The 9,673-nt window shown below is 47.8% G+C and overlaps 1 pseudogene; it reads left to right on the top strand.

Moving 5' to 3' along the window:
• Positions 1 to 476: 476 nt before the first annotated feature.
• LOC129006044 (peroxiredoxin-2-like) lies at positions 477 to 1,658 on the top strand (annotated as a pseudogene).
• Positions 1,659 to 9,673: the final 8,015 nt, after the last annotated feature.

Here is a 9,673-nt window from a genome sequence, read left to right on the forward strand (position 1 = left end):
GAGATTGGGGTGGGAGGATGACTTGAGGCCAGGAGTTCAAGAGCAGCCTGAACAACAGAGCAAGACCTTGTTTCTAGAAGAAATTTAAAAAATAATAATAATTAGCCAGGCGTGGTAGTGTGCGCCTGTAGTCCCAGCTACTCCGGAGGTTGATGGGAGGATCACTTGAGCCAGGAGTTAGAGGCTACAGTGAGCCATGATCATGCCACTGAATTTGAGACTGGGCAGCAGAGTGAGATCATCTCTAAAAACTAAAAATGATAAAAAATAATAAGAAAATAAAGAAGCAGGCTCAGGCCAGAGAACAAGAGGAACGGGCCTCTTGTCTCCTCTGCATGACTGAAGAGAATTCTGCTCAGGTCTTTCACAGGCAGATGTGGCTGGGTAAATAGATACAGGGTGCCCAGGGCACTGAGAACGCGGGTCCACGCATCTGGTTATCCTGCATCTGGCCTTTGCCCATGGAGCTTTCAGTCATGGCCTCCAGTAACATGCACATTGGAAAGCTCAGCCCTGACTTCAAGGCCACTGCTGTGGTGGATGGCACCTACAGGGAGGTAAAGCTGTTGGACTACAGCACGTGGTCCTCTTTTTCCATCCTCTGGACTTCACTTTTTTTTTTTTTTTTTTTTTTAAACAGAATCTGGCTCTGTTGCCTAAGCTGGATTGCAGTGGCTCGATCTCAGCTAACTGCAACCTCTGCCTCCTGGGTTCAAGTGATTCTCTTGCCTCAGCCTCCCAAGTAGCTGGGACTACAAGCACGTGCCACCCTGCCCTGCTAATTTTGTATTTTTAGTAGAGATGGGATTTCACCATGTTGGCCAGGTCAGTCTTGAACTCCTGACCTCAAGTGATTTGCCAGCCTCGGCCTCCCAAAGTGCTGGGATTCCAGGTGTGAGCCTTGGACTTCACTTTCGTGTGCCCCCACAGAGATCATCGCATTCAGCGACCATGCTGAGGGCTTCTGAAAGCTGCGAAGTGCTGGGGACCTCAGTGGGCTCAGTTCACCCACCTGGCTTGGATCAACATCCCCCGGAAGGAGGGAGGCTTTGAGTCCCTGGACACCCCTCTGCTTGCTGACGTGACCTGAAGTTGTCTGAGAATTACAGCGTGCTGAAAACAGATGAGGGCATTGTCTGCAGGGGCCTCTTTTTTTTTTTTTTTGAGACGGAGTGGCCCAGGCTGGAGTGCAATGGCACCATCTCGGCTCACTGCAAACTTCGCCTCTCCAGTTCAAGTGATTCTCCTGCCTCAGCCTCCCGAGTAGCTGGGATTACAGGAGTGCATGACCACGCCTGGCTAATTTTTGTATTTTTAGTAGAGACGGGGTTTCTTCATGTCAGTCAGGCTAGTCTGGAACTCCCGACCTCAGGTGATCTGCCTGCCTCGGCTTCCCAAAGTGCTGGGATTACAGCTGTGAGCCACCACGCCTGGCCTGCAGGGACCTCTTTATCATCTATGGCAAGGATGTCCTTCCCCAGATCGCTGTTAATGATTGGCCTGTGGGACGCTTTGTGGATGAGGCCCTGTGGCTGGTCCAGGCCTTCCAGTACACAGATGAGCACCCGGAAATTTGTCCTGCTGGCTGGAAGCCTGGCAGTGACATGATCAAGCCCAGCGTGAATGACAGCAAGGAATATTTCTCCAAACACAACTAGGCTGGCTGATGGATCGTGAGCTTGTGCCCCTAAAATGGGTGCCCTGTGTTGACCCAGGAAAGGCCAGATCTGCCCCTCTAAACTGTACAGTGTGGGACCCTGGAGAGCTAGACCAAGGCCTTCTCATGCCTCCAACTGGAAGCTGGTGAATAGTGACACCCTTCCCCAAACCCACCCAGCTGCACACAGGCCTAGAGATGACCAATAAAGTATTAGGGACAGAAAATAAATAAATAAATAAGTAAATTAATTAATTAAATACAGGACGTCCAGTTAAATCTGAATTTCAGATAAACAGTGAATAATTTATAATGTAAGTATGTGCAAATACTCCATGGGAGGCCGGAGCATGATGACTCGCATCTGTAATCCCAGCACTTTGGGAGGCTGAGGCAGAAGGATTGTTTGAGCCAAGGAGTTAGAGACCAGCCTGGGCAACATAGAAAGACCTTATATCTGAAAAAATTTAGAAATTAGCCAGGCATGGTGTTGTGTGCCTGTAATTCCGGCTACATGACAAGCTGAGGCGGGAGGATTGCTTGAGCCCAGGAGGTCGAGGCTGCAGTGAGTTGGGATTACACCACTGCACTCCAACCTGGGCAACAGAGTGAGGCCTTGTCTCAAAAAACAAAGGCAAAACAAACAAACAAACAAAAATTCAAATCAATCAAACCAACAAAAAAACAGATATTGCATGGGACATATTTATATACTAAAACAATAAATAATTCCAATGTACGTCCTAAAAATTGCATAGGACATACTTATACTAAAAAGTTATTCACTACCTGAAATTCTGATATAACTGGGTATCCTGCATTTTCATTTGCCAAATCTGGCAATCCTATCCCAGGCAACAAAGAAAGCACCTCAGCCAGGGGCAGTGGCTCATGCCTGCAATCCATCTCAAAAAAAAAAAAAAAAAAAAAGAAAGCACCTCCTTCAGCATCACATTTTGCATCGACACTCAATAAATATCCACATCAAGGAGGAAAAAAAGCCACTGGGCTGCAGAGAAGAGCAGGGTTATTGGAACCAGCAGAAACATGGTAAATTAAGCTCCTCTTCCTGCCTCAAGCACTGAAGGTCATAGTGATGACAAGGAAACTCAACCCAAACAGCTCCAGACCAAACCCGAGGAAGTCGCAGGAGTTTTCGACTTCTCTTATAATTACTACCCGAAGGCACCATATTGAATGCAGCTTGGGATGCCAGCAGCGTGGTTTGGGACGAGGCCCAGTGCAGTTTTTCCCAGAGCTATTATAGGGAAGTAGTCATGAAACAAGACGGATGTGCTATGGTTGAGAACTGCAGAGCTGACCCAAAATATTTCTAATGTGTGGAACTAGCTGGCAAGCGGAGAGCCTGAGAAAACAAAAAGAGCTGCTTGACTGCTTTGAAATGCCCAGATCCTCGAAGTGTGGCTTTTCCTCCATGCTACTAGCTGTGTTCCAACAGGCAGAGAGCCAAGGGAAGAATTCCAGTGGGGGCCATCTTGGCAGGCGCACAGTTTGGCCTTGACAGCTTCATTTGAAGGGCAAGACAGGGTGAGAAGGAGGGAGGGCCCTGGGGAATCGGGAGGCCAGAGGACAAGCCCTTACCTCTGTGGGGTGCCTCAGAGGGTCACCGACACTCACAAGTCACTCGCTTCTTGCAAAGACTGCCTGAAACAGGTACTATTTTCTCCATTTTACAGATGGGGAAAGTGATGTTTCCAAAGTTATCTAGTGGCTTAGAATTCAAACTCAACACTTTTGTTTTGTTTTGTTTTGTTGAGGGGGGAGGTCTTGCTATGTTGCCCAGGCTGGACTCGAACTCCTGGCCTCAAGCAATCCTCCCTTCTCAGCCTCCCAAAGTGCTGGGATTACAAATGTGAGCCACCACTCCCAGCCTCAAACCTTTTTTATTTATACTTTTTAATATTTATAGTAAATATATTTATACTTTTTAATTTATTTTTGCATAGGTAATACATTCACACGGTTCAAAACCCAAAATATACTTAGGGATATAGTGGAAATCCTGTCTCCCTGGGCCCCAGCCTCCTGCCTTTCCTCTGCGGATGCCTTTGATGTTTTTCATTTCTTATGTAACCTTCCAGAGATTTCTTTTCCTTTTTTTTGAGACAGAGTCTTGCTCTGTCACCCAGGCTGGAGTGCAGTGGGCACAATCTCAGCTCACTGCAACCTCTGCCTTTCAGGTTCAAGTGATTCTTTAGCCTCAGCCTCCCTAGAAGCTGGGATTACAGGCGCCCAACACCATGCCCAGCTAATTTTTTGTATTTTTATTAGAGACGGGGTTTCATCATGTTGGCCAGTTTGGTCTTGAACTCCTGACCTCAGGTGATCTGCCCACCTCGGCCTCCCAAAGTGCTGAGATTACAGGCATGAGCCACCACGCCCAGCCCAGAGAGATTTTATAAATACATATTTTTCTGCTTTTCTTTTTTTAGACAGATGATATTTACTATACACACTACTCTGCTATTCTCACTTAAATCAAGCTCTTTCAGTCTTGATCTAGTGCTCCATCTTTTATTATTATTACTATTATTATTTTAGAGACAGGGTCTCACTGTGTTGCGCAAGCTGGAGTGAAGCCATTTCTCTTACTGTCTCCTGTCTCTGAAGCGTGGGAGGAAGTAAAAGTTGAAAAACAATAGGAATGAAGTCAGTGACAAGACCAGCCGGTGCCACTGATGACCTAGCCTGAGGTTAAAAGATTAACCACCCCCCCCCCCACTCTAACCACATGTGCTCTCAACCATCATGACCCTTTCACGTGGAACCCCTTAGAGTTGTAAGCCCTTGAAAGGGCCAGGAACTCTGTCTTCGGGGAGCTCGGCTCTTAAGACGCGAGACTGCCGACGCTCCCAGCTGAATAAAAACCTCTTCCTTCTTCAATCCAGTGTCTGAGGAGTTTTGTCTGTGGCCAGTCCTGCTACATTTCTTGGTTCCCTGACCAGGAAGCGAGGTGATTAAGGGACGGTCGAGACAGCCCCTTAGGCCACTTAGGCCTGCCCTATGGAACATCCCTGTGGAGGACTCTGACCAGCTTGAGCGAGGTGGATCCTGAGAGCGCTCCCAGGTAAGCAATTGCCCCGGTGGAACGCCTTATCACAGCAGTGTGTGGCAGGCCCCCGCAGAGGATCAACGCAGTGGCTGAACCCTGGGAAGGAATGGGCACTTGGAGTCCGGACATCTGAAACTTGGTAAGACTGGTCTTTGGAACTTGCCCACTCCATTTGAGTGGAAGCGTGGCCTGATCGCCCACGGCGTGCCTGTACCAGCACTTTGGTTCTTGTTTTTGACTTGGCTTGAATTGCTTGATACTATGGTTTTGGTTTTGGTTTTGACCTGGCTTGGATTTCTGGATACTCTGATTTTGGTTTTGATTCTGGCCTGGTGTAAACTGAAAAAGTGTGTGTGTGTGCCCTTTTTACCCATTCTTTGTTCTGTGGTGTGAGTGTGGTGTTTTGTCTTGAGGAAACATGGGTCAGACACAAAGTAAGCCCACTCCACAAGGAGCTATGTTGAAAAATTCCAAGGAAGGACTTAGTGGAGACTATGGGGTTACTATGACACCAGGGAAATGTACAACTTTGTGTGAAATAGATTGGCCAACATTAGAAGTGGGTTGGCCATCAGATGGAAGCCTGGACAGGTCCTTTGTTTCTAAGGTGTGGCACAAGGTAACTGGTAAAGGATACCTAGACCAGTTCCCATACATAGACACTTGGTTACATCTGGTGCTAGACCCCCCACAGTGACTAAGAGGGCAGGGAGCAGCAGTGCTAGTAGCAAAGGGACAGATAGCTAAGGAAGGATCCTGCTCCACCCGCCCAGGGAAATCAACACCGGAAGTTCTGTTCGACCCATCATCAGAAGATCCATTACAGGAGATGGCACCAGTGATCCCAGTGGTGTCCTCCCCTTACCAGAGAAAGAGGCTCCCCACTCTAGAGCCCACAGTGCTTGCGCCTCCGCAAGACAAGCATATCCCTAGGCCACCCAGAGTAGACAAGAGAGGAGGTGAAGACTCGGGAGAAACCCCTCCCTTAGCAGCTCGTTTACAACCCAAAACTGGGATACAAATGCCCCTGAGAGAGCAGCAGTATACTGGAATAGATGAAGATGGTCACATGGTGAAGAGGCGTGTTTTTGTGTGCCAGCCCTTCACCTCTGCTGACCTTCTCAACTGGAAAAACATTAACCCGTCCTATACCGAAAAGCCACAAGCTCTAATTGATTTGCTCCAAACTATTATCCAGACCCACAACCCCACCTGGGCTGATTGCCACCAGTTGCTCATGTTCCTCTTTAACACAGATGAAGGGTGGAGGGTGCTCCAAGCAGCAACTAAGTGTCTAGAGGAACATGCACCAGCTGATTACCAAAACCCGCAAGAGTATGTAAGGACCCAATTACCAGGAACCGACCCCCAGTGGGACCCAAATGAAAGAGAGGATAAGCAAAGGCTAAACTGATACAGGGAAGCTCTCTTGGAAGGATTAAAGAGGGGAGCCCAGAAGGCTACAAACATTAATAATGTCTCTGAGGTCATTCAGGGAAAAGAAGAAAGTCCAGCACAATTCTACGAGAGACTGTGTGAAGCCTTTCATATGTATACTCCCTTTGATCCCGATAGCCCTAAAAATCAGTGCATGATTAACATGGCTTTAGTTAGTCAAAGCGCAGAAGACATTAGAAGAAAACTACAGAAACAGGCTGCGTTTGCAGGGATGAACACATCACAGTTATTAGAAATAGCTAACCAGGTGTTTGTAAACAGGGATGCAGTAAGCCGTAAGGAAAACTGCAAAGAGAATGAACGTCAGGCCCGGCGAAATGCCGACCTGTTAGCTGCAGCAATCGGAGGGGTCCCCACAAAGAGGCAAGGAAAGCGGGGTCCTGGGAAAGAAACTCACCTTGGCTGTCAGAGTTTGCAGTGTAACCAGTGTGCTTATTGTAAAAAAAAAAAAAAAAAAAAAAAATAGGACATTGGAAGAACAAATGCCCTCAGCTAAAAAGAAAACAAGGTGACTCAGAGCAAGAGGCCCCAGATAAGGAGGAAGGGGCCCTGCTCAACCTGGCAGAAGGGTTATTGGACTGAGGGGGACTGGGCTCAAGTGCCCCCAAAGAGCCTATGGTCAGAATGATAGTCAGGGGTAAAGACATTGATTTTCTTGTAGATACCGGTTCTGAACATTTGGTAGTAACCGCCCCAGTCACCCCCTTATCCAAAAATACTATTGACATAATCAGAGCCATGGGGGTTTCAGCAAAGCAAGCTTTCTGCTTGCCCCAGACTCGTGCTGTAGGAGGACATAAAGTGATTCATCAGTTTTTGTACATGCTTGACTGTCCCTTGCCCTTGTTGGGAAGGGACTTGCTTAGCAAGCTGAGAGCCACTATCTCTTTTACAGAGCATGGCTCTTTGCTGCTAACATTACCCAGAACGGGAGTCATTATGACCCTTACGGTTACCTGAGAGGAGGAATGGAGACTTTTCTTAACTGAGCCAAGCCAAGAGATAAGACCAGCTCTGGCTAAGCGATGGCCAAGAGTATGGGCAGAAGACAACCCTCCAGGGTTGGCAGTCAACCAAGCCCCCGTACTTGTAGAAGTTAAGCCTGGAGCCCAGCCGGTTAGGCAAAAACAGTACCCGGTCCCCAGAGAAGCTCTTAAAGGTATCCAGGTCCATCTCAAGCACCTAAGAACTTTTGGAATTATAGTTCCTTGTCAGTCTCCATGGAACACTCCCCTCCTGCCTGTTCCCAAGCCAGGGACAAAGGACTACAGGCCAGTACAGGATTTGCGCTTGGTTAATCAAGCTACAGTGACTTTACATCCAACAGTACCTAACCTGTACGCGTTGTTGGAGTTGCTGCCAGCTGAGAACAGCTGGTTCACCTGCTTGGACCTGAAAGGTGCTTTCTTTAGTATCAGATTAGCCCCTGAGAGCCAGAAGCTGTTTGCCTTTCAGTGGGAAGCTCCAGAGTCAGGTATCACTACTCAGTACACCTGGACCTGGCTTCCCCAAGGGTTCAAGAACTCCCCCACCATCTTTGGGGACGCGTTGGCTCGAGACTTCCAGAAGTTTCCCACCAGAGACCTAGGCTGTGTATTGCTCCAGTACATTGATGACCTTTTGCTGGGACACCCCATGGCAGTCGGGTGCGCCAAGGGAATTGATGCCCTACTCTGGCACCTGGAGGACTGTGGGTATAAGGTGTACAAGAAAAAAGCTCAGATCTGCCAACAGCAGGTACATTACTTGGGATTTATTATCCAACAGCGGGGAGCACAGCCTGGGATCAGAAAGAAAGCAGGTTACTTGCAATCTACTGGAGCCTAAGAGCAGAAGGCAGGTGACAGAATTCTTAGGAGCTGTGGGGTTTTGTAGACTGTGGATCCCAAACTTTGCAGTATTAGCCAAGCCTTTGAGGTCACAAAGCGGGGGGACTGGGAAATTTTGAATGGGGATCCCAAAAACAGCAAGCCTTTCATGAGTTAAAGGAAAAACTTATGTCAGCCCCAGCCCTGGGGCTACCTGATCTGACAAAGCCTTCTACATTGTATGTGTCAGAGAGAGAAAAGATGGCAGTTGGAGTTTTAACCCAAACTGTGGGATCTAAAGGATGGCCCCCATGTTTGAGGGCCTTGGCAGCAACTGCCCTGCTAGTACAAGAAGCAAATAAGCTGACTCTTGGGCAAAACCTGAACATATAGGCCCCCCATGCTGTGGTGACTTTAATGAATACTAAAGGACATCATTGGCTAACAAATGCTAGACTCACCGAATACCAAAGTTTGCTCTGTGAAAATCCCCATATAACCATTGAAGTTTGTAACACCCTGAACCCCACCACCTTGCTCCCGGTATCAGAGAGCCCTGTCGAGCATGATTGTGTAGAAGTGTTAGATTCAGCTTACTCTAGCAGACCTGACCTCCAGGACCAGCCTTGGGCATCAGTAGACTGGGAACTATACGTGGACAGGAGAAGCTTCATCAACCCACAAGGAGAGAAATGTGCAGGGTATGCAGTGGTAACCCTGGACACTGTTGTTGAAGCCAGATCGTTGCCCTAGGGCACTTCAGCCCAGAAAGTTGAACTCATAGCTTTAATTCGGGCCTTAGAACTCAGTGAAGGTAAGACTGTAAACATTTACACTGACTCTTGATATGCCTTTTTAACACTTCAAGTGCATGGAACATTATATAAAGAAAAGGACCTATTGAACTCTGGGGGAAAAGACATAAAATATCAACAAGAAATCTTGCAATTATTAGAAGCAGTATGGCAACCCCACAAGGTGGCAGTTATGCATTGCAGAGGACACCAGCAAGCTTCCACCTTGGTGGGTTTGGGGAATTCCCACGCTGACTCAGAGGCTCAAAAAGCAGCATCTGCCCCCTTCTGGGCATCAGTCACAGCCCCTCTGCTCCCTCAAGCACCTGATCTTGTACCTACTTATTCTAAAGAAGAAAAGGACTTTCTCCAGGAAGAGGGAGGACAAGTGATGAAGGATGGATTCGGTTACCAGATGGGAGAGTAGCTATGCCACAGCTGTTAGGAGCTGCAGTTGTACTGGCTGTGCATAAAACCACCCATCTAGGTCAGGAGTCACTTGAAAAGTTGTTAGGTTGGTATTTCTACATCTCACATTTGTCAGCCCTTGCCAAAACAGTGATGCAGCAGTGTGTTACCTGCTGACAGCATAATGTGAGGCAAGGTCCAGCCATTCCACCTGGCATACAAGCTTATGGAGCAGCCCCCTTTGAAGATCTCCAGGTAGACTTCACAGAAATGCCAAAGTGTGGAGGTAACAAGTATTTACTAGTTCTCGTGTGTACCTACTCTAGGAGTGGGTGGAGGCTTATCCAACACGAACTGAGAAAGCTCGTGAAGTAACCCATGTGCTTCTTCGAGATCTTATTTCTAGATTTGGACTGCCCTTATGGATCAGCTCAGATAATGGGCTGGCGTTTGTGGCTGACTTGGTACAGAAGAT

The sequence above is a fragment of the Pongo pygmaeus genome, chromosome 8 (assembly GCF_028885625.2).
Source record: "Pongo pygmaeus isolate AG05252 chromosome 8, NHGRI_mPonPyg2-v2.0_pri, whole genome shotgun sequence".
Classification (NCBI taxonomy): Eukaryota; Metazoa; Chordata; class Mammalia; order Primates; family Hominidae; genus Pongo; species Pongo pygmaeus.